The sequence below is a fragment of the Aethalodelphis obliquidens genome, unplaced genomic scaffold (genome assembly GCF_003676395.1).
Source record: "Aethalodelphis obliquidens isolate GAN/ISIS:26980383/991018 unplaced genomic scaffold, ASM367639v1 scaffold1, whole genome shotgun sequence".
NCBI classification, from domain to species: Eukaryota; Metazoa; Chordata; class Mammalia; order Artiodactyla; family Delphinidae; genus Aethalodelphis; species Aethalodelphis obliquidens.
The window spans coordinates 60801636-60828180 of NW_020837945.1; the positions used below are offsets into that span (position 1 = coordinate 60801636).

Below are 26545 nucleotides of genomic sequence, written 5' to 3' on the forward strand. Positions count from 1 at the left end.
GGATTAACTTGTGGAGCTATTGTAAAGAAGGATGAACAAATCATGCTGAGAAATGAGAATGTGAATAAATGCCAATTCTTTCCCAGATCTGAGATGAGATACCCTCACTCCTATTGTAAGAAAATGAAAGATAGGATGTGAATTAATCCCTTCTCTTTAGGATACCGTACTAATTAAACACATTGACACTAATTATAACAATAAGTAACAATTTTTGAGCACTTACCATGTGCAAGGCAGTGTTATAATCATTTCATATATATTCTCTTATTTAACGCTCACAACAACACTATATTACATATAAGAAAACTTGAGACAAAGAAGTGAAATAACTTGTTTAAGATCAACAGGCTAATAGAAGGTGGAGTTAGGATTCAAACCAGACACTCCAGAGCCCATACAATGTTAGAATATTCTGAACCAAAGAGATGAAAGGGATCTAACCAATACCTTGGGAATATCATTCAGCTTTTCTCAATTTTAGGTCCTTCATCTAGGACAAGGGTCAGCAAACTTTTTCTATAAAGAGCCAGATCATAAATATTTTAGGTTTTGTGGGTCAAGCGGCAATATCAGGAATGCTGTATTATGTGGGCACTTATATAACAAGAGAGAAAACAAACCACACTATATATTTTTAATAAAAAATATTTAAAATATTCAATTTAAAACTTTTAAATAAAATTATTTAAAATAAATCACATTGTTATTTTATTAACAAAATTTAAAATATAATAATAATTAAATCTTTTTTTTTTTTTTCCAATACAGGTCTCCTAATGACAAGAACAGAATTCTTCTTTAGAGCATAACACATTGCTTAGCTGAGGTTCAAAGACAGTGTCCTTATCATGAAATCAACTGCAAATGTTCATCTGTAAAAATCATTCTTACCTCACTGGCCATACAAAAAGAAAACAATACGCTGGCTTTGACTCACAGGCCATAGTTTACCAACTCCTTATCTAGAAAACAAAGTTACTGTACTAGATGATTTCTGAGAACCCTTCCAATTTCAAGATTTTAGGCACTATCTTACCTTACAAGTATAATAATTTTGATTTTTCAGTGTCTTCAGTACAGTTACATAAGAAGTAAAATCTAAAAACCCTATACTCTATATATGCTAATAATTAAATGAATAGACGCATGTAACCACAGCATCAAATATTTATATCTGCCTTGCAGATTATCGTTTTCTTAATTTTCTTAGGACAATTTAGATTTTATTGCATTTCCACGGGCCCCTTTGAATGTCATCATAGAGGAAAAAGCTTTCTGTTGATAAAGCATTTGAGTGGTATGTTAGAGGCAGGGAGACAATCAACATAGCCTTACGGTGAAATAAGAAAAGAGTAACTACGACATACAGATAGTTTCCCTACTAAAGGGAATTGTTTATCTGATTTAATTCTGTGTTTCTATACTGACATTTGGTACCTTAAACTAACAGTATAAATTCATACTTCACATAAATTGGCATTGGATTTGCAAACTGTGACTTCTATATTGCTTTATTATATTGTTATTATTATTGAAACTCCTATGGTTAGTCATGGGAATTTCTCAAGAAACTTCTAGATTCCCTGACAGTTTTCATAGGAGGTTGTAAAAACAGAGGGCTTCCAGCACACCTAGAATCTTTTCAACACACAAATAAGTAGTTTTCTTGCCCTTACGTAAGCAAAAATATCAAGAACTTATTGTCTCACATTTATTTACACTTAAATACCTATTTTCAAAAAAAAAAAGAATTAAAAAGTCGATCTATGACATTTGAGGTCTAATGTCATACGATTTATCAATTCTTTACGGTATAATTGAACACTTCTGTAATAGTCAGAGTAACAGATAATTAACAATTCTGGATGACTTTATAGAAACTTACAGAAGAAATATGTTTTCTGGTTTCTGATGCAAAGATCTATAAAATAGTGTTATTATACAAATTCCTTGGTGGTCTTAAATAAGGTTGACCCTAGCAAAATTGCTAAGTCTTCAAAAAGGCTTACTTTCTCCAAATTCTGTTTTATATTTTCCCAAAATACTACATTTTATTTTCCCAGGTAAGAGTGAATCAACAAATCAATTAATGCTATTTTGTTCTTCCAGGGCAACATTTTAAATTTTGACAGGGGCTTTTTCAACTTAATGTTTTTTTTATTTGAAACTACTGAAAACTATCCCATTCACCCACAGACAAATACAAAATGAAGTTAAAAACATTACAAACAATCCCACCACTTAAAAATAAATTTTAACAAGAATGAAAGAAACCTCCTCTGTCACTGCAATCTTCCTCAGTCACCCTCTAAGATAAACAGTTTGGAGTGTATTCTTCCCATTCTTTGTGACAGTTGTAGTTCACTTGTATCAATGTAAGATAAGACAATTACCTATATTAAACCTACAACTTTGTAATTTAAACTTAACATATATCATGTAAAATCTCAGGGCAGTATATATGGATCTATTTTATGCTTTGTAAAAGATAGGTATAGTCTAATGTAATAACATGTTAAACCATTTATCTTTTGATGGAAATCTAATATGTTTTGAAGTTTTTGCTACTTTGAATAAAGCTGTGATGAAAATTGTTGTAATATATGTGCAAGTATTTCTTTTTTTTTTTAAAGGACTTCAAATGCTTGGCTTTTTATTTATTTATTTATTTATTTATTTTTGGCTGTGTTGGGTCTTCATTTCTGTGCGAGGGCTTTCTCTAGCTGTGGCAAGCGGGGGCCACTCTTCATCACGGTGCGCGGGCCTCTCACTATCGCAGCTTCTCTTGTTGCGGAGCACAGGCTCCAGACGCGCAGGCTCAGTAGTTGTGGCTCATGGGCCTAGTTGCTCTGCGGCATGTGGGATCTTCCCAGACCAGGGCTCGAACCCGTGTCCCCTGCATTAGCAGGCAGATTCTCAACCACTGCGCCAGCAGGGAAGCCCTGTGCAAGTATTTCTTATGGAAAGGTTACTGGAAGTGACTTGCTGAATATTAAGATATATTCCTTTAAAAACCTTTTTTTGAAGGCAATTTCTTTAAACATTAAAAAATCAAGCAAATTTGTTAATAAAATAATTACCATTATTTAGTTCCTAACATTCTAGGCAGTGTGGCATGCCCTTTCAATGCATTCATACATTTCAATATATAAAATTTATTATATATAAAAATTCTGATGGTCCAATTCTGAAGGACCTTAATTGTCACGCTTTGGAGTTGGATTACAATCCTATGAGCAATGAGGAGTCATTGAAAGTTTCTGAGTAGACGAATGACCCATCTCCCTCATTCAGAATAAATCATTTCTAGGAAGGCAAGAGAGGAAAGAGACCCATCCAGTTGGTGGAGACACAGTAAATGGTATCTAGAGGGCATGGGACCAGACAATGGAGAACAATCCTTGCAAAAAGCTAAACTTCTTCTGCACCCAAAAGTGAAGCAGCATGGCAGCCTTAACAGGAGATAAGCATCATGGCAGCCTTAACAGGAGATAAGCATCTTCCTTCAAGTATTACCTGTCAGACAATGACACTTGATCAGAGCAAGAGTAGGTTAAGGGTGTGCTTTCCCATCCTGCCTATTGTTTCCAATGGCTCCAGATAACCACTATTAGGCAAATGTGGAGATGAGGAGAACACGGGGCCAGTTAAAAAAGAAACACAGAGTTTCCAGGTTTAAAAACTATCCAGCTGAGAATTTTGTTGTGGTTACTCACATATGGAAATGGCCTGAAACAAACGGACCAGAAGCCAGCTAAGTTCTGAGGAAACTGTATTGCCAAAGATAATAGAATAAGAAAAAAAGATGAGATACAGCATTAACTGGAGCAGGCCTCTTCCACCAGGATGGTGCTATTCACAGAGATGGGGTGGGGAATCAAGATCTCTTACTCAATTTAAGGTGCCTACTGGACATCCAATGTAGACAGCAAGTAAATGGTCCTATTTCTACGCCTAGAGCTCAGGTGAGAGATTAAGGTCAGACTTGAGATAAAAATTTGGAGTCATAGACATATAAATAGTATTTAAAGCTATTGGATTAGAAGAGCTCCTCTAGGGTGTATAATGGACCAGAGAAGGAGGATCTAACAAAAGTGACAAGTCAGTGAGGTAGGAGGAAAATCAGGGAGTGTGAGGAGTGTGAGGTCATAGAAGCCAAGGGGTGACATTATTACAAAAAAAAAAAAGGATTATTTCACATTTTGAAATGCTTCTGAGCGCTGAGTAAAATTAGAGTACGCCTCTGTATCAGGGTGTAGACAATGTCCTGCAGCCAAGGACGCATAGTAAACAAATTAGTTAATTATGTTACATTGTGATATAAAGTCCACCTTTGTTAAGAATAATAAAAATGTTGCCTTTCTTGACATTCTTAGTAGCTAGATGTAAATCCTGGAAAGACAGTGTTCGTTTTTAATTTTTAAGCTGGAAGGAATTTTAGAGATCATCTAGGCCAACTTTCTAATGTTATGGACAAGGAAATGAATTTGGAGACGTGGAATGATTGCTCGAACTCCAAAACTGCAAAATGGCAGAAGTGGGGCTGTGATGCAGGTCTCCTAACTCAGGACAGGACTCTTTTCTCTAAAAAAAAACGTGTGTTCATTGACATAAATTTGTTTTCATTTTTCCAAAATGTTATTTTTAAGTATAGACCAAGACCCATTCAACCCCTGATGTGCTGATCTCAAAGAATTTTATTTCAGTAACCACATTCTCAATATCATTTGCCTCAACATTAGAAGTACAAACAGAACTATAATTTGATATTTTTCACATCGCCTTTTCCTAATGTACCACGTATTTTTCACCTAACTAGTTATGGCAAGTATTCGACAAATGTGTGTTGAATGAATACATTAATTTTGTTATACCTCATATCTAGAATTTACATAGGTACATACACTATTTCAATCTACAATACAATTTGATATAAACAGGTGATTTTTTTTTAGATCTTCAAGAAAGAGATTTCTGAAAAATTAAATTAATGCACTATCATAGAGAAATAGCAATCCTGGGAAGAGGAGGGTAAAACAAACAGTATCAGAAATATAAAAATAATACACCATATTTTTTTTCCTGCAGAAAAACATTCATAGGAGTAGAATATCTCTAGAAATGAGTCAGGAAAGATTATGAACCCAGAATCACATTTTCATCTATAGCTTTAAAAAATGTAGTTAAAAGAAAAAAAAAAGTGTTTCCACTACACACTTATTACAATGACTAAAATAAAAAATATTAACAATACCAAGGGTTGCCAAGGATGTGGAGCAACAGGAACTCTTATACATTTCTGGTGAGAATGCAAAATGGTATAGCCACTCACTCAGCAAAACTGTTCGGGAGTTTCTTATAAAATTAAACATACATATTACATCTGACCTAGCAGTATGACTCCTGGATATTTACCCTAGAGAATGAAAACTGTGTTCACACAGAATCCTGTACACAAATGTTTATAGCAGTCCTATTCATAATTGCCCCAAACTGGAAAATGAAAAACAAAAACACAATGTCTTTTGATGGGTGAATGTATAAACAATGTGATACATCCACACAAAGGAACAATATGAAGTAATAAAAAGAAACAAACCATTGGCACAGGCAACAACATGGCTGAATTGTAAATACATTATGCTGAGTGAAAGAATCCAGTCTCAAAAGGTTACACACTATATGCATCCATTTATATGACAGTTCTCAGAAAGACAAAACTATGGGGATAAAGAAGAGATCACGGTTGCCGGGGCGGGGTGGGGGGGGGCGTTGGTGGATAGGGGAGGGATAAAGGGATAGCATAAAGGAGTTCTTCTGGGTGATGGAACTGCTCTGTACCCTGATAGTGATGGTGGCTGTTACAAAAATCTATACATGTGTTAAAATTTACAGAACTTTAAACCAAGAAATTTATGAGTCAATAAAAATATTCAACATTTTCAGGAAAAAAAAAACACAAAAATACCCACTGGCTCACATATTGAATTATTGGAAAAGTATGGACTCAAACAAAGCCAAGGCTCCTCCTACCTAGAAGATAATTTGGTAAGAGATAGTGCTGTTGGTAAAAAAGAAACCTGTAGCTCCGCCTCTGCCATCAGTTGATGAAAAATGAGAATTCTAATATAGCTTTAAGCATTTAATAATAATCCTGCTTACTTAAAATTTGGTCTCTGTAGTTTATTACAGTCATTACTGTTTGAGAATCAAGGATAATACCAGCACTTGGATTTTATAAGTATGACTGGCCTCAGTAGCAAAGTAAAGATTATTAAACTAAAAAGTTATTATATTTCATAAAACCCTAATGATTCTGTGAAAAGACTACTCAGTTCAATTGTGCCTCTAACCCTGTAGCTGCAATCCATTTTCACTGAAATTTCTTAAGTTTTCAAATGTACATTTCTTTTTAAAATTGTGGTTAAATATATATAACATAAAATTTACCATTTTAACCATTTTTAGGTACACAGTTCAATAGCATTAGGTACATCACTATTATTGGCAACTATCACCACCATCCATCAGCAGAACTTTTTAATCTTTCATACTCTGAATGCATTAAACAACAACTCTCCACTCTTCCCTCCTCTCAGCCCCTGGTAACCTCTATTCTACTTTCTGTCTCTATGAATTTGACTATTCTGGTACCTCATACAAATGGAATCATACAATATTTGTTCTTTTGGGTCTGACTTATTTCACTTAGCATACTGTCTTTAAGGTTCATCCATGTACTGTGTGTCAGAATTTCATTCCTTTTTAAGGCTAATATTCCATTGTATGCCTACACCACATTTTATTTATCCATTCATCCAGAAATGGTCATTTGGGATGCTTCCACCTTTTGACTATCAATTTTACACCCCTTTGACATTGTTGTCAGCCACCATTTATTTCCCCACAAATCAGACTCAAGGCATATTCTGGTACCTTGAGCAATGTATGGCATTCTATTTTCAATACAGGTTTAAAGAGGACTCTTAAAATTTCATTAACTATACTTAGTTTCTAATTAATTACGGTAAAAGCAATTCTATGTATATCAAATTTTTGTTCAAGTTTGGTCATTATCTTAATGTGTGTGCTTGTGTATGTCAAATGCATGTCTGTGTGATAATACATAGATACAGCTGTATTATGCGTAATGTTAAAACTTTATTATTGCCTGGTTAGGAAAGTAGTCATTATCCAGAAAAAAATGGTTTTCCAGTGTGAAGAAGCATGTTAAACTTAACTAAATTGAAAATTTTGAGATGAAATAAGAGTTTGGTTCCTGTAAGGGTCTAGCATTGTAGCTAAACTCCACCCCTGACCAATTAAAACAGAACATCTAGGGTGAGGTCAATGCACTGGTATTTTTTTCTTAAACTTCATAGGTGATTTTTTTTTTTTTTTTTTTTGCGGTACACGGGCCTCTCACTGTTGTGGCCTCTCCCGTTGCGGAGCACAGGGTCCGGACGCGCAGGCCCAGCGGCAATGGCTCGCGGGCCTAGCCGCTCCGCGGCATGGGGGTTCTTCCCGGACCGGGGCACGAACCCGTGTCCCCTGCATCAGCAGGCAGACTCTCAACCACTGCACCACCAGGGAAGCCCTAGGTGATTTTAATGTGCAGCCAAGATTAGGAATCTCTGAGCTGGAGAAAAAAATCCTGAGTCAGGGGGAGTAAACAAATGAAAGTAACTGTAAAAGGCAGTTTGGGTCTAAAGCATGGAGGTGAGGAAAGAGAAATTTAGAATTGTAAATGACAGAAGAACCACTCCAACTGGGAGAGATTAAGTAGCCTTTTAGTTGAAAGCAGAAGAGCAGAAGAGGTGTCAATTATAAGGATAATTAACATTTAGATTTTAAAGAGCTACAGAACCTAAACTAGAACATAAGCTATGAAAATGGTCTAAGGACTTCATTAGACCTTAGAGAGATATAATGTGAGAATAAGATAAAAAGGTGAGCTATAAGGTGAGAATAAGATAAATAGGTAAAATATTTAGAAGACCAGGAGTTAACAGAGTTTTGGCTATATCAAGTCTATTGATTGTGTGTAGTTTTTTTTTTTCTACATTTAAACGTTTGTACCATCTGAGCTTTATAAGCAGAACATGAAGTAATTTCTCATCCAAGTAAACATTTATTTTATATAGAAAAGCACGGTTTGAATATATCCATTGACGTGCCTTGCTTCTCTTGACTATTCTTACCTGAAGTGACAAGTGTTCTGTCTGAGTTATATTAATCCATCCCCGGTAATTAGATAATGAACCATCTACCTCACAACCTCCTTCTCCCAGTCACTCCACCAAAGCTGAACGGCTATTTGAGCATTAAAAATGACCAGAACATTACACTACAGTAGCATCTCTAAAGAAAAAAAAAAAAATTCTCAGCAAGAATATCATGTCACTCAAATTTGAAATGAAATCTCTTCATTATAAGAGATGCAACCATGAAAATTATTTCATTGATTAAAATTAAACAAACTAAAAAGGCAGGATATTGCAAGAGCACTTTTCCTTTTCTTTTTCTTTCTTGTCATTTTGGAAAATGAAAAGAATGGAAGAGAAATGAACAATAACCACCTAGAAATAAACACTTAATATTTTATACAAGTTTTGTGTCTTGCTTTTATCCCTTGACATTATATAAGCATTTTTTTATCTGATTAAAATCTCTTCACAAACATTATTTGTCTTTCTAACCACACCTCTATTATTTGTCACATTTCTAGCTAGAGTGACTGCTCTCACCAGACTACTGAGGCTCAGGTAGGAGTCACATAAGATAAACAAGAATTCATGTTTTTTCTGCATAAATTCTTTAAACTGAAGGCATAGGGCAAAGAAGTGAACCTACAACTTTGCACAAGCTTGCCATGATCAGTGCCTTTTGACTTCTTCAGTCCCCTAGAGTTAAGAGTCACAAAAGTAATTGGGAGCATATTCTAAAGGGAGTTTCCCACAACTGTAAATGGTTCACTCTGAGTCAGCACTCTCTAAAAGGAAGGAGTGGACAGCTGACTGGCTGGAAGTGCCAAGAAGACCCAACCCACCCAGTGCTGGACTCATAAGGGACCAGGGAAGATTTGTGCAGATGAGAAAGTCTGGGGTATCAAAATATATTTTATTTTTTCCTTCATGCTTCCTAATCCCATAACCAATCACCTTCTTCCACTCTTGTACCCTCTCTCATTGTTTTTATTTGGGAGGAGGATATTCTTTCTTTTTCTTTATCCCTTCCCTCTCCCAGTCCCCCAATCCCTTCTTTTCTCTCCCTTCTTTTTCTTAAAGCCTTTATCATAACTGACTATAACATGAAGTAAAGTATATCTGTTTAGCTGTGGTTATTATACTACAACTTTCCTGTGTTTTTAATTTAGCTTCTGGTACCTCTGCCCTTTATCCATAAAGGGTGAGTCGTTGTCAGGACTACTCTATGATGGAATCTAGAATGTACTGATTCTGAGAAAGACAGTACCTCAGATTGTGCAGTCCTCTCTTGCCTGATTCCAATTCAGATGTTCTGCCCATCTCATTGGCTGAAGTCTATTCAAGCATATTCTAAAGGGGACCTCTGATGTTTGTTTTTAACCTAAGGCTTCTGGGTCTGCTCCTTCAATTACTTAAACTTCTGTGAATTTTCTGTTGGGAATATAGTCCTGAAAACTTATCTTGCAGAAGGTTTATTTATTTGTTTATTTTTCCTCAGTGAGTGAGAGAAATAGAAGTCAGAAAGTCTAGTGAGATTTACAACAGAAAGAGAAGAATAAGTCAGATCCAGCAAGGAATTTGGAAGTGAGTAGAAAAATTAATTGACCTGGGCCAAGGAGAGTTAGTGAGCGCTCTTGAAGAGGAGAGTGAGGAAAAGGTAGAGAAACATAGGCGGTATCTATAATGGAGAGATATATTGTGGATGAAAGAGATGACAAAAATGAAAATTAAGTTTTATTTTTTCTGCATTGCAGGTTATATATTCAGAGAAACTATAGTAAAGAATCAAATTACTTTTAATAACTTTTGCTTGCTCAACTATTATTTCTTTGTATGTGGTTCCAGTCATGAACGTGTATCATGAAAAGTCTCAGCTTTACACACACACACACACACACACACACACACACACACACACACTGTGCTTGTTAACAAGAACCTATACCATCATTTTTTTCATGTTTGTGTTCATATAAACACACAAATATATTTACTCACAAATATTTATTATCCTGAAAATTTGCTCTTTCACCTAATCAATTATGGTCATCCTTCCAGGTCGATAGCAATAGATATAATTCATTCTTTCCCGAATGGCTGTATAATCTTCAATAACAACTGTACATATCACATGGTATTCATGTAGTCACATTAATGAATGCAGTATTCTTTTTTTAAAGCAAATTTTACTGAAATTTTCTAAATTTTTACACAGGATACTCAACAAACACTTACTGAATACCTATCTGGTGCCAGTTTTAGTGACTGAGAAAATTACTTAATTACCCATGGTTCTTTCCCTCAAAAGAAAAAAAAATCAGTTCAATGTGGGAAATAAAGCAGTTTAAAAATATTTTTTTTTTAACTTGAGAGAATCTCTCAGAGAATTTATAATAAAGAATGGTTTAAAAATAAGTCTTTAAAAGAAGTAATTTATCACCAGCAACTTATTCTTAGTCATTGTTTCCAATGTATGAACAGTACTTAGCAGCAACAGGGTACTTCTCTTTACGGCAACTCAAGAAACAAAGTAATTTCTAACTACTAAGAGCTCAGATAAAGCACCTTACTCCTGAGACCTAAGTGATTTATAATTCTACTAATACTTTTACTGTGATAGTAATACATGATATTTATGAACCATCTTTATTCCGTGGAATTCTAAATATCATTTGACTTCTTTGCATAATGTCTGTAAGATAGAGAAAAGTGTCCCCTACAGACAAGGAAAATGATCTTAACACAGAACTGTTTGACAATGCCTGAATCAAGTCTCTAGATAGTTAGCCCCTTGCTAGGTTAAGCAAATTTCATATGGTTAAGTCATTGCAAATAAGTTAACAACTTTATCAAAAATCTAAATCTTCTACTACTTGGTAACTATTATTTTCCTGTATCTCTGAAGACATTTTATCATAAGAAGTTTGTAACCCTGAGAATCTGATATTAATCAGAAGACTGACTTCATTCTGTATTACATTTCTCATGACCTCCTGAAAGAATGTCAGTTCAGCATGGCCTCCTTCCTTTTCCAGTTGATTCAAAGAATGGTGCTTTCAAATTGCCATTTGGGATGTATGCAGCGGTGCATTTGGAGCCAATGTGCTGCAACCTGAAGTGTAACACTCTTTATTGCTCTTGAGAAACGTGTGCCTAATTCCCTGGAAATTTACTGTTTCAAAGAGTCACAAGTCTCCTGATTGCTTCTCATCAGTGTTGAGGAGATTAGATAAGCTTCCTCCCTCTTACAAAAGCTTTTCCTTCATTCAAAATTCCTTTGAGAACAAAACACTGAACCAGAATTGGATTTTTAACAAAATATTATAATATTGTAGATAACAGGTTTTTTTTTTTTTTTCTCCTGAGGAGACCCAGCAGTTCAAAACATATACTAATGTACTTTCTGATTTAGGGCTACTAGCTACATATTGGAAGGAGCAAGGCTGAGGTAAAAGAACAAAGTCCCTTCTGTGAAGCAGGAAGGATTTTTTTCACTGAGTTATTTTAGAAGACTTGAATGGACTGCTAAGGGCTTTCACACAGAAAGACTTGGAAGTCAAACTCAAGAAATAGAGGGGAAAAAACAAATACAGAACTATAACAGGTAGGCATTTTACCATAAACTTGTTATGCATACTGGTGCTATTCTATAGTGACAGACAGTTTTAGAATAATCGTTCAAGTGTAACAACAGTAGAAATGACCTCAGAAATGGAGGTATATACATGTGGTGTTGCAAAAGTTGACACGGAAGGAAATTCAGGATCATGTATGCAGTAGGACCTGCCATCAACGAATGTTTCAAACCTCTCCCTCTTCCTCTTCTTCCATATTGTCTCTCTCCCTCTCTCTCTCCCTTACTCCTTCTTTCCCTCTCTCTCTCTCTCTCTCCCTCTCCCCCTCTTTCTCTCTTTCTCTATCTCTCCTGCCCTCACCAAGGAGTTCACTTCTAATGTTGTCCTCAGTGGTCATTAGAAAACAATATTAACAATTGATAAATATATTTGGATTTTCTGCTTTGCATTTTTTTTAGTAGCAGTAATGATGAGCACTTTTATTGACCTATATCTCTGATCAGGCGTATAAGGCTTCAATTAAGTTAGACTTGAGAAGGAAAATGTAAACCTTATTCTTTCTTATTGGTCTAATAAACACAATATTTTACTTCTTTCACTTTTCAAAGATGTTTTCAAGTACGATCAAGGTCACTAGTACCATTGTCTGCGATATGATTGGGACCTTGGGCACAGACACACAGTGAGTCAAGATGATGTAGTGATGAAAGACTAATGTCATGGATTTGACCAATCTTCCAGCTCTTTATTTCTGAAAGATGGAAAAATATATAGGAGCTCTATTTATTTCCAGGCAAGATGATATAACTTAACCATAAAAGCATCCTCTCAACATATTCTCTTTTTTCTTGGGAAATCTACGAGAGCATGTGTTAAATTCTACTTTGCCATATAAGGAGTTGAGGTATGCAGACCACAGAATACTAGCATCAGGAGAAGAGCAGACTTGGAGGTGGGTGGAATAATGGAAAGAATACTTGGGGTCAGAGAGATCTGCGTTTGGATCCTGGCTCTGGGTTTTACTAAGATGTTGGGCGGCGGGGGGCTATTTAGTCTCACTGTTCCTCAGTTTCCTAAAATGTAAACGAAAGGTTTTAATATTTATTTTGAGACACTGTTGTGGGAATTAAATGTAAAGAGCTTTATGCAGAGAGGGCGCCTGCTAAACATAACTTTTTTCTTTACCTTCTTAACTTTTTTCAAAGTTTTTCAGACATTTGGACTGTTAGAGAACTAATGGCCTCTGTGACCACGTGACCTGAAGTGATAACAAAACGCAATAGATAAAAACACCAAACAGGAGATAGTACAGGGTTTGAATCAGTTAGGTCTGGCATCAATACAAAACTCACTTACTGGCTTTGCAATCTTGGATGTTACTTAATCTTTCTGGATCTCAGTGTTCTCATTATAAAATGGAAATTATTCCTGCTTTGCTGAGTGGTTGCTGAGGGTGGTAGCAAGGATTAGAGACAAATTTTATAAAGCAGCTGGTACATTAAGTAAACAGATTGTGAGTAATATTTATTGTTCAGATTTTTATTAATTAAAACTTGTCTATAGATTCATCTCTTATACTTAATATTCCTTTTTCCACCCAAGACCTTGAAAGGGCTACAATAGGGGCTTGGATCACAGATTAGCTGGTTTGGCTGTGGTAATCTAGCTCTTAAGCATTAGAATTACAGTTCCAGCCCTGCCATTAACTATTTAACTGTATGACTTGAACAAGAATTCTAGGCCTAAATTTTGTTCATTTCCAAAATGAGGAGACTGGAATAAATAATTCCTAAGGCTCTCTGTAGACATAATATTTTGATTCTGGTGTCTTTTTACTGAGTTGCAATAGATAAGTACTCATATCTTTAGAGCTTAACCTACTTCTCTATGGTTTTAATTTTCACATTCCCTCTACTCTATTTCTTCTTTAATTGCAAAAGGGGATAATTTCTATCACTTTGCAAACAAACCAATATCTCTATTCTGATTTAGTGGCATTCCAGAATATTAATTATCATACTTTAAAACAGTCTGGATTGTTTTAATCCAGAAATTCAGTCATATTATAGGTAGTATTAATGAGGATAATGATGATTCATTTTCAAGGCTTTCTATGCCTCCAGGCCCCTGGACATTGCACATGATAAAATATATCAAAATTAAAAATAAGATTAAGGTTTAACAGTTAAAAATACATTCTAAGAGTAAAACACATTTTTGTACTCATTTCTACACTATACAACAAGCACTTAAAAATAAACAAAAATAACAGATTCATTAACCAACAACAGAATTTTAATAATTATTAACTAGAAAGGAAATAAAATTAACTTGACCTTATCTTAGAAGGTTGTCAGAGGCCTATTTTGGTTATGCAGATGGGAAACATGTTGTGAACTATTAGACCTCTGTTTCAAAAGTCCAAGCCCTCCTCAAATTCAGAAGTAAACCTTCAGTGAGGATTCAAAATGAATATATAGATGCTATAAGGTTATGTATATTATGTACCTTTGAATTACCTTCATCTTGTTCTATTCTTAAGCTATTCTTCAATTAATATTTATTTACTTACTTTTTTTTGCATGTCTACTATGTGCTTTTCCAGAGTATTCAGAATAAGATCCAAATTCCCCACCCTGGTTACTTCTCTGACCTCACCTCCAGTCACTCTCCTCCTTTGCTTCTTTTGCTCTAGCTACTCTGGAATCCTTTTATTTCCTTGAATACACAGTTTGTCCTTGCCTCAGGGCTTTGTCCATGCTGTTTCTGTTGGGAGCTTTCTCCCCCTCTCAAACTTCCATCCCCACCCCAAATTGTTCACCTGCCTGATTCTTTCTGTCTTTCAACCCTCAACTTAAATGACACTTTCTCTAAGAATTCTTTCCTGAGCACCCAGTGGACAGAACAATAGATTTTCCCCACCCATTATTGTCTTGCATACCAATTAGCTCTTCTCATGGACTACAATTTGTAATTTTGTAATTATCTGCATACTTATTTGACATCGGATTCCCTTAAAAGACTATAAATTTCATGAGACACTAAGGGATCGTTTCTTTATTCCCAATATTAAGCATGGTTGAATAATGAATTAATGGTTCTATTGTGGTAGATTCTATAGGGTTAAGAAATATTAATAATTAAATATGGGCTCTATCCCTAAGAATTTGCTTTCTAGTAAAAAAATAAATAAATAAAGCATCCCATAAATATTGTTTAAAAATACAGAAAGTAATTCATGTCTCAAAAAATGTGTAGGAGGGTGCTGTATTAGGTTTCTAGGCTGCTGTAACAAATTATTACAAACTTGTTAACTTATATAAATTTATTCTTTCACAATTTCGAAGACCAGAAGTCCAAAATGAGATTGTTGGCAGGGCTGCTACAGGTGCTAAGTGAGTTTGGTAGGTAGGGGAGAGTGGACTATTTCTGGCTAGGTCAGGGAGAGAAGGTTTCATGGAATAAATAGCATTTAAAGTAACCTGTAAGGATGGATTAGATTTGCATATGGAAAAACAGAATGATGGCCATTCCAGATAACAGAAACAAAAAAAGTTTTGTCTGAACAAAAGTGACATGATCTTAGGGCTCCTGCTTCATGAAACCTAATGGGGCAACAGTGTTTAGGATGAACAGGTCTCCCCTCCCTGTTTCTCCTGACTAGGAGATTAGTACAACCAAGAGAAGATGAAAACCTGACGAGGACAGAAATACCAAAAAAGGAGAATTACTGGCCACTTATTGATACTTGGGGGGGATAGGAGAGGGAAGAATGAGATATTTTGAGCCAAGATGACCTGGAGAATTGGGGTGAAGAAAATAAGGATAGTCAAAAGAAGGATGATTTTTAACTAGGAGGATAATTACTTGATATATTGATTCTGAGAAACTGGTGTGATATCTATATAGTTGAAGATTTAAATAAGGAAACTGGAAATACAGTGCTGTAGTTTGGGACTTAAGATATAAATGTGTGCTCTATCAACAGGGAAATAAATGAAGTCATACAACCCTGCAAAACAATGTCAAATCATGGGAAAAGTATGCATGTGGAGTTTGACAGACATATTCACATCCTATCTCAACCAATTACCTTTTGTATGACCTGGGACAAATTGCTTAATTCTTCCACTTTCTCGTTTGTGAAAAAAGGGGAAAATAATATTATCCCTTAGTCAGGATTACCTGAGTTGAGTATTTAAAAGACCTATCATCTTTAGATCTGCTTTCATATTTTGGTGGCATGATTCCCAGTAAGACATATATTTATTTTTCAATCCATTATCTTAAAAATATGTAACACAGTCTTTTTACAAACTTTTTTTCTTTGATTCTATTTCTTAAAAGCATATTGACTGTGATCCTCTAAACTGATTTCATGACCTATGAATGAGTTGCAACCTATACTTTGGAAAACATTGGCCCTAACCAGCATTCTATACTCAGGTCACACCATTACCATTATTTCCTCAACTTCCCTCTGCCTAGGCTGCTTGCTAATATGATATTATTCCTTGATGGTCCAGATGAAGTGATAACCATTTATTTCCTCTACTACACCCATAAAATACTTTGTCTATAAGAAAGATGTATCTGTTGTCCAACTACTACTCTGGTCTCTTTGGATTGTCAAATGACAGAATCCAATAAAGGAAACCTGAAATAAATTACCAGGGCAAGTAATTCATTTTAAACTATTAAAGTTTATTTCAATTTTTCCAGACTCTGAGAAACTTTTCTCTGATGGAAATGACTCCTGGAAACAATGACATTCTGACACTATGCCTAATGCACCCTCTTTGGGAAGTTTGAATTCAACGTCACAATGGCTGTGTTCAGATTACCGGTTTCATCTTGCTTGTAAGCCCAATTAAACTACTGAAGTTTCTAATGGCCTTCTGTCCACTTTGTAAATCACCATAAAGAATATTAAACCAACCACATAAATTTGCCTCTGTGTGACTCAATGCACAACCAGAGGCACAATACCAAAATGCATAATAAAAAAATAACAAATTTTTGATAACAATAAATGCTTTTAGAATACCCTTTATATATGAATTTTGGACTAGTTGGTAGAGGGGACCACAGTTCAGTGGGTCTCATAAGATGAGCCTAAGGCAATTTGTTCCTCAGCAAACACAGCTCAGACCCTGAGTGTAGAAGAAAGATCAAAGCCTCAGAGTCCAAAGTTGGGTTTACTCTCAGGCCTAGATGTCTGAGAATGATTCGCATTGGTGATCAGTATGGTTTGGGTAACCTGCATGCCCTACCCTGGGCCTCAATTTACTTATTCCAAAATGGGATGACTGGACTTCTTATATCCTTTCTACCTGTAACGTTTGCCGATGCTATGCCCTTACATCTCTTTCACCTCAATCTTTTAATCTTAAAACATATGAAATGTGTTTATAAAGTTCTTTGATGTCCCTAAATGTTATCCAACATGATAACAGTACAATTCATGAAGCCTAAATTTTATCATTTTAGCTTTGCCTCAGAGGCCAAGTTTTATGAGAGCCTTAGTTTGCACCACCAGAAGCTAATTTAATAAAAATGAAGGGACCCATTTTAGAAATAAATTAAAATTGGTGGGGGAGGACAGGTAACTTTATGCAAAAGAAAAAACAACAGCAACAAAAAAACGGGAAACTCAGCTTAGAGGGGTCAAATTGTTATGAGTTCTAAATAATGCTGTGGTCATATTTGTGCTGAGAAACTGGTCCTGGTTTTTGACGCACTGAAAGTAGAAGTTTCTAATGGCAAATTCCCAAATCTCTGGACTCTTGACCCAATACCTTTTGTACCATTTGCCCCATTTTCTTGAAGCACAATCTACTGCATAGTAATTAGACAAACAGGTACAGAGCATCATCCATCCTAGAGCCAGGTAGATTTATCTTTGGAGACAACTTCAGTGTATGGGATGTAAGACACAACTTAAACAGAAAACTAGTGAAGACCACTTCACAGACAAAAAGGATATGTATGAATGGGCACTTCTCATTCTGCTCAGGTGAAAGAAGTATAAAGTCAAAGAGGAGAAAGACTAGGCGACTGATGCCTAATGTTATGTGGTAAATAGTAGGTTTGTCTTTGACAAATTCCTTTATAATTATCTTCCTGACTGTCAAAAACTTTATTCAACCCATCTTCACAATATTCTGTGAATGAATGACTCCTAAAGTTCTGACTTAAATTTTCTAATTGTACTAATAACAATAGCTGTTTCTTGATTACTACTATTATGCCAAGTACTGGGGATTACAAAAATCAATAAGAAATATACACTGATTTTAGAGACCTTACCATCTATGGTTTTCGACTGTGGTAGTTATGACAAAAATAACAATAACCATCATGTATTCACTCATACCATCCAGGCACTGTGCTCAGTGGGCAGCATATATAAGCTGCCAAAGTTCCCTCCAGTTCACCAGATACCCTGACAGTGAAGTGATCTTGCTCTGTCCATGCAACATCTCTCAAAGAAAAAAAAAAAAAGGACCTAACAGGAATTCAGACAATAGGCAGGGATATTTAAGCAACGTCAGAACTGTCTACAGTAAACATACAAGAACTGTAGTCAATAATGAAAGAGTGCAGTAAACCAAAGTGAAAATGGAAGAAATCATCTGAATCACCGTTAGTGTACTCTGTCGAGAGGAACTGTGACACTTTGAAAACCACGATGCAGTAAACCCCACATCCGGCATTCCAACAATGACACAAGGAGATGAATGCTGTTTAAGTGTTTTAAGACTCTCTAGCAAAAGACCTCATAACACATTAAATTGTAAAACTTTGGAAGACATCATAACCTTCTGGACTTCACTACGAAAATGAACATTTTGATCTAAAGTTAAAAAAATATAACACTGAATTTCCTTGTAGTATTTCATAACCTTTGAGTGCGGCATTAAAATGCTTTTCTTTTTTCCCCCACCACCTCTAAGCTTCTGTTTTCTTACCCTGGGCGTCTGAATCTTTTATATGCTTGGGTTCTATTCACTGCCTGTTATTCAGACATTGAAATCCCAAATGTTAATTGTTCTTCCAAGTACATTGACAAAACAGCAGCTAAATAAGGGTAGACCAGACTGTGGTAGACTCTGACATGCATTTATGGAACAATGGGGCTCTGAGAGACAGCCTTGTAGCTCACGGGAAGACATAAGATGTGCTATTTTGACTGCTTCATAGCAGAATGGGGAACACACGCACACAAGGGAATTATGCATTTTACTTAGTTTTGCCCAAAGTCCTCAAAGCAACAGAATCTTGTGATGTCATCATGAACTTTCTTTCTCTCCATTTACATTGACACAAAGGCTAAAAATTTCTAATGACATCACAAAGGAAAAAGGAACCTACTTTGATTCCATAAGAAATCTGTTACCTTCTAAGAGACTTGTACCAAAATGTAAGAATCCTTCCTGACAGGGTGTATGTCACTGTGCTGATGCACGGTGGGTGACACCCTCCCTAATGCAATTCAAGCCAGCCAAAAGAAAGGATTCACAATTTAGGTTGGATAAAAAAGACATACTGAATATTGAGCCTTACAAATTTTCTTTTTTTAAAGAAGGAAATCATTTAAACATGTATTTCTTCAGGGATATTCAAGTTTTTACTCATGTCTGGTTACTATGTTACCAATATTTTTGTCCTTTTTTTGAGTTGGTCACAAAAACACAGAGGAAGGTAGAGGAAGCTTTCACTTACAAGAATGCGGTGCAGCTCAATCTTTTGTTTTTAAGGTGCAGTGATTTCAGTCTCTAAATGTAACTTCAGGCAGTCTGAAAAGAAACAGGTTAAAATCTCTTCCAGTTATAATTGGTATTTCAGATTTAATTAAAAATTAAACTTTCATAATGTTTCACCATCCAAAGCAATGCATTATCAGTCAAGCGTGGCTTTTTTTTTTCCTAAGGAAAAAAAAAAAAACTCTCTTCCCAGAGTCGTTTTTTTAATGAAAAGAAAAGGATCTAAAGAGGAAAAAAAGCAATTCTGAAAAACAAAATATGCCGCCATGTTAAGGACTTCATAATGATATGACTAGAAGCTCAGTGCTTCTGAATTTTACCTATATTCTGATTTTTTAAAAACTCCTAAATAATTCCAAAGCCTCAAGATTACATAAAATGTTATTTCAGAGAAAAAAGAAGAAAATCTACAATCTGAATACACATATTAAAGGGAAATGTAACTTGAAATAAAATTGGAAAAAAATGTTACATCTACTACTTTCAAATGACTGAATTGGTGGTGGGGCAAATGGTGAAGTAGAGGTAAAGGAACATATTTAGCAATACAAATGCCCATTGCAAGGTATTGTGGGTTTAGTGCACTCCAGACCACATCATATTATATAGGTAGTCACATGCAGCATTGCTATCTGAAGCAACATGGGAAGACCATCAGGGTTTGAACCAGTCTTCTTGATTTAAATAACTGTGAACACATTTAAAAAATACCTATTTTTAATCTTTGAATTAAGAGTCCAGGCATTAAAATTAAAATATGTCATAAATACTTGGGCTTAAGATGTCATACTAATATTTTCAATCCTTTCTTTCTTCATACAACACCATCTATGAATAAGATAATAGTTAAAAAACAGGATTAAGTCATCCCTATTTTTAGCTTCAAATAACTGATACAACAGGTTTAGAAAAACAGAGCTTTTTAGTGTAAAATGGAGACAGAACAATTATCTTTCTTTTACTTTACAGCATGGCAGTACATTTTTTTAATATATTTGTAGCACTAAATATGGTATGTTTATGTCCACCTTCCTACTAATGCAAGGTAATATTTTAATATCACCATATATGAGAATATGATCATAGATCAGCCCTGAAATTGCATCTGTTTTTAGAAAATGCATCTAGTTCTTACTTGTGAATTCTATTTTCTTTTTCTCTTGTATTATACAGAGGAATATTTTGGGTATTGTGTCTATTTGATGCATATAGATTTTAAGTTCAAACTGGCTTAAATTCACTAGGTCTATCCATGAATGGATCCCCAAAAAAAAAAGATCACTGACATTGACTAACTAAACTTTTCCCCTGCTTCTCACATGCCTGAATTAGACTAAAAATGCACCAGTGTAAAGACAGAAATTATGGAGGCGTCACCAGGGACAACTGACTGAGAGGAGGGGAGTTCACATATTTCCTTATAAGGCAACAAAACATTCATAAAAGAAACTGACAAAAATAACTCATGCTCAGAAATAATAAGGAATAATAATAATCCCCAATAAACGATTCAGAAACATAAAAACTGCTCACCTCTATATAAATCTGAATCACCAACTAGTATTGTTCTACTCACCGATCACGTATAGTTAGTGAAACGGATTCAACTGTCTAGTTCAGACAAGAAAGGGTGATAGAAACTAGGCTGCATATTTATACATAAACTACTTAACTGACAACTAGAAGTTCAATTTAATCAGTCAGATTTCCTTTTCCTTAATTCACCAGATGTTGAGTGAATTGAACTTAGTTCAAAACAATAAAGCAGTTTCTACGAACAGAAAGTCAAGTTACATTCTCCTCTTCTCATGTCATTCCTCTTTCTCTTCTTTGATCTTTCTCTTCCCTTCTCTATCTCTGCCTGTTTCTTCCTTACTTTCACTTTCTTCCTTATTTATTTTCTCCCTCTCTCTTCTCTCTTTTTTTTCCCCCTTGGTGAGGGTAATGAAGCTCAAAAATAACATCTTGTATCCTGTTGAGGGAAACTTGGTCACAACTATCCTTCCAGATGACAAACTCATTCTTAAATGTCTGCTTCCCAATCCAAAGAAAACAGAGTAATTGAGAAAATAGAGATGCAACATCACTTAGCACTACCAACACCACCACTTTTAATTCCCATGTTACATTCATCACAAGGAGGACTGAAGTTTATTTACGTTATCCCCTAACCTCAAATAGGACCACAAATAAGACTAATAACAGGACCATTTTGTGGCACTCAGGCAAACGGCTGGTCAAAACAGATGGATCTTACTTTGCGCCAGGACTCAAAAAATGCAGTCGCCAACACACTGTTGGCGAATACATATCTTGGCCCAAGGATGGACCTGGAAGTGGGACCAGTTGTCTTTGATATGAATACTGTTCCTATTCATATCTGCCTCATGAGAAATCATTAACTCTGTTCCTATGTAGTGGGGTTAAGTATTGGGTAGAAACTCTTTGGAAGATTGATCATCGAGAAAGTGAAATATTCTGAAGGCATGTCAGATTAGATTAAGGAGCAGAGAAGTTAGGACTAGGACCTTATTTTTGGCACTACTGTCTACTTTTCAACTTCCTGTTTTTTTCAAGTTCAGTACTGTACACTGAACCCACTTTTAAAATACTAGATTTCCAGAGTATGTGTCATCAATAAGAATAACTTGCTGCTGACGTTTTGGGTTCCAAAATCTGTTAAAATTTTTTCAAGTTATCCAGATCAACCTCAGTCATTATTAAAACTGACCACCAATGTCAGACTTCTTTAATCAAGACAGAACTATGTAAGGCTTTAAAGAATACACCCAGTGATACACTGGGGAACAGCTCAGTAATCAATGCAAATTACAAAGCCCGGAAGAATGCTTCTCTTGGCAGAGACTATTTAGCAAAAGAGTTGTACATTCTGCACTAGTTAAAGATTCTGAATGGCTTTCCAGAGAAGTAGCAAATGCATTATATTACAGTAACCCATCCTGTAAGTCTTCAAGGCCAAAAAAACAAAGCCCCAGACAATAAAAAACTGAAGGGGGTGTGAGGAACTATAGATCCTAGTATTGATTAGGAACAAAGGACTGCTTCTGACCACATCGAATAGGTAGGAGTTTTAGATATCACCAGGTCACAGAACTTCAAGGAAAGAGCAACAAAGCACTCCAGTTTAGGAAGTCTGTGCTAATATAGGCAATTCTCTTAATGCTTTCCCAACTATTCAGCACCGACTGTATCTTGCTCAGGTTGTTTTTGAGAGTTCACTCACCTCTCTATGAGTTATTCATTCTGACACTGCTCAGATTTGATTTTTAACAGACAAGCCCTGTTTGTGGTCAACATAGAGACAAAATTATAATGTTTTAATTATTTCCCTTAGTCTTTTTTTTTCCTTTTCACTTACAACTTTTCTTATTGTGAAATATTTCAAACATATGCAAGAGTAGAGAGTATAGTAAAATGAACTCCCCACCCCCTGCAAAGAAAAGAATTCCTACGTACATTGCTTTATTGCACTTTATAGATACTGCATTTTTTACAAATTGGAAGTTTGTGGCAACCCCGTATCAAGCACTTCTACCAGTGCCATTTTTCCAACAGCATTTGCTCACTTCATGTCTCTGGTAATTATATCTTGGTAATTCTTGAAATATTTCAAATTTTTCATTATTATTTTATTTGTTATGGTGATCTGTGATCAGTATCTCTGATGTTACTATTGCAAAAAGACTACAACTAGCTGAAGTCTCAGATGATGGTTAGCATTTTTTAGCAATAAAGTATTTTTAAATGAAAGTATGTACATACATAATGCTATTGCACACTTAATAGACTACAGTATAGTGTAAACATAACTTTATATGAATTGTTGAAACCAAAAGATTTGTGTGACTTGCTTTATTGTGGTGGTCTGGAACTTGAACCTTAATAATTCTGAAATAGGCTTGCAGATAGAAATACAATTGACTTGTGTACAATGCTCTTGTACCCAGCGAGCTTGCTGAACTCATTTATTAGTTTGTGTGTATGTGCATGCATTCCTTAATATTCTCTACGTACTTATGATGTTTTCTGCAAATAAAAGTTTTAGTTTTTACTTTCCAATCTGGATGCCTTTGATTTCTTTCTTTTCTGTCTGTTTCTTTCTTTTTTATTTCTTTCCTTGCTTTATTTCCTCTTTTTCTTTTTCTTTTTCTTACCTTTCTGTACAGAAACACCAGTACAATTTTGAACAGGAGAGGTGAGAGCTGACAACCTTGCCTTGTTCCCAATCTTAGAGAAACCCGTCAGTTTTCCATCATTAAGTATGATATTAGTTGCAGGTTTTTTCATAAGTGCCCCTTATTTAGGTACAGAAGTTCTATCCCTAGTTTGTTAAAAGTTTCTGTCACAAATGCATATTGGATTTTCTCAAAATTTTTTTTGTGTATCTATTGCCACAATAGATATACATATAGATAAATATACATATAGATACAATAGATATAGTCATGTGGTTCTCGCCTTTATTCTACTAATATGTTATATTACATGAATGGATTACTGGATGTTAAACCAATCTTGCATTACTAGGATAAATCCTACTTGGTCAGGGTGTAAATAATATTACAGATTGCTGTACTTAGGTTTGTGAATATTTTGTAGAGGATTTTTGTTTTTATACTTATGAGGAATACTGGTTTACTTTCTTATGATGTCTTTGTCTGGATTTGGTCTCAGTGTAATACTGTTCTAATAGAATGAACTGAAAAGTGTTCCTTCTTCCTCTATTTTTGGAAAAGTTTGTGAAAAATTGGTATTATTTCTCCTTTAAATATTGGCTAGGATACAGTGAAGTCATTTGCATCCAGACTTTTCTTTGTGGGATGACTTAGTTAATAATTCTATCTTTTTACTGTTATAGGTCCATTTAGATTTTCTATTTCTTCTTGAATCAGTTTTGGTAATTTGTGCATTTCTAGAAGTGATACCATTTTATCTAAATTGTCTAATTTCTTGGAAATAATTGTTCATAGTATTACATTTTAATCTTCTAAATTTCTATGGGGTTGGTAATGTCTCCTCTTTCACTTCTGATTTTGGTAATCTGTTATGTCCTCTCCTTTTCCCTTGGTCAGTTTAGCTAAAGATCTGTCAATTTTGTTGATCTTTTCTAAGAATCAACTTTTGGTTTCATTGATTTTCTCTATTATTTTCTTGTTATATATTTCATTGATTTCTGCTCTAATCTTTATTATTTCCTTCTTCTTTAATTGAGTTTTGTTATATAGTTACACCATATCTATGTTTACCTACATAATTATATTATGAGTGCTATTTATCTCTTTGGGTGTATTTTAATTACTGTTTGCTGTCATTTCTTTTCAGCCTAAAGGATTTCCTTTAGTAGTTCTTGTAAGGCAGGTCTGCTAGCAGTGAATTGCCTCAGTCTTTATCCTACAATATCTTTATTTTACCTTCATTTTGAATAGTTTTGCTGGATATAAAATTCTTGATTGTCATTTGTTAAAATCTTTATTTCCTTCAGCCTTTGAATATGTTATCTCTCTGCCTTCTGACTTCAAATGTTTCTGATGAGAAGTCAACTGTTAATCATAGTGGTGTACCCTGTATCCAATTTGTCTTTTTTTCTCTTGCTGCTTTCAAGAATTTCTCTTTCTCTTTGGCTTTCTAAGTTTGGCTATGATGTGACTATGTATGGATTTTTCATATTTATGACACCTGGAATTTGTTGAGCTTCTCAAACATGTAGATTAATGTTATTCATAATATTTGGCAAATTTTTGGTCATTGTTCCTTCCAATATCTTTTTTCTTCTCTTTCTTTCTTTTCTCTCCTCCTTCTCTCCCATTACACATGTTGGTATGCTTGATGGTTTCTCACAGCTCTCTGAAGCTCTACTTCTTCCTTCATTATGTTTTTCTCCTCTTCAAATTGGATAATTTCTACCAATTAATTTCAAGTTCACGGATTTTTTTCTTTTGCCATCTCAAATCTGCTGTTGAGTCCCTCTAGAATATTTTTCATCTTAGTGTACTTTTTCACTCCAGAATTTTTGTTTCTTTTAAAAATAATTTCTATCTTTATATTAATATTCTTTATTTGAATAGTAATTATAGTAATATTTTATGTAATTATTTAATATGATTTCCTTACTTACTCAAACATATTTGTAGTAGCTCCTCTCAGGTCTTTGCTAAATTCACCTTCTGCTCTCCCCCACAACCTAGAGATGGTTTCTGTTGACTGTTTTTTTTTTAACTGGGTGTGGATTAAACTCCTGTCAGTCCTTACATGTCTCAAAAAGTTTTTCTTGAAAATTGACATTTTATACAATATATTATAGTAGTTATGACTTCTGATTTTTCCCTCTGGGGGTTTCTGCTGTTTTTGCTATTTATGTGTTTATTTGTTTAGTGACTTACCAGTCTAATTCTTTGGAATCTGTCTCCCTCATACTGTTCAGCTGCTGACGTCTCTGGTCAGTTTTTATAATTCCTACTTTCATTTCTTAGCTAAGACTTGCCCCTGTGTCAGCACAATTTGCAGTTTATATCCAATGACTGGTCAAAAGCTATACTCAAACAACTTAGGCTAATAAGCTAACACCCTTTGCTGATGAATATATGCATGGATTGGGGAATTCATTCAAAGTTCAGTCAGCTTACAAGTCTTCCTTGCCTCTTACATTCCACTGGGCTCTCCCTTATCTCCTCTTTGCACTAGGCCTTAGGATCCGTCTGGGGTATGTGGATATCTTGGACCTTCTCTGATCTTCCCTGAAACACGTATGCAGATTTCCAAACCACCAGAGATATGTGTTAGTTTCATCAAGGCTCAATATGGCAGTCTCCTCATCCAATTCTCCTTGTTAAATTTCTGGCTAATATGCCAGTCTATTGCCTGCCCCAACCTGAACTGCAATCTGAGGCTAGCTATGATGTTTACACTTCCTTTTTGTTTGCTGCTGAGACTGCTACTGTTTTGACAGCACCCAGGGGCATGTGGTTTTTCAGCT

General features: G+C 35.1%; 1 protein-coding gene across 1 annotated transcript in view; it reads right to left on the reverse strand.

Annotated features, from left to right (window-relative positions):
- ZBTB20 (zinc finger and BTB domain containing 20) overlaps window positions 1-26545 on the reverse strand; it is a 797288-nt gene that overhangs the window by 433650 nt on the left and 337093 nt on the right. Inside the window, exon 5 of the mRNA XM_027105198.1 lies at window positions 19511-19584. The gene's annotated coding sequence lies outside the window, so the exon portion shown is untranslated. The remainder of the gene's footprint in view (window positions 1-19510; window positions 19585-26545) is intronic.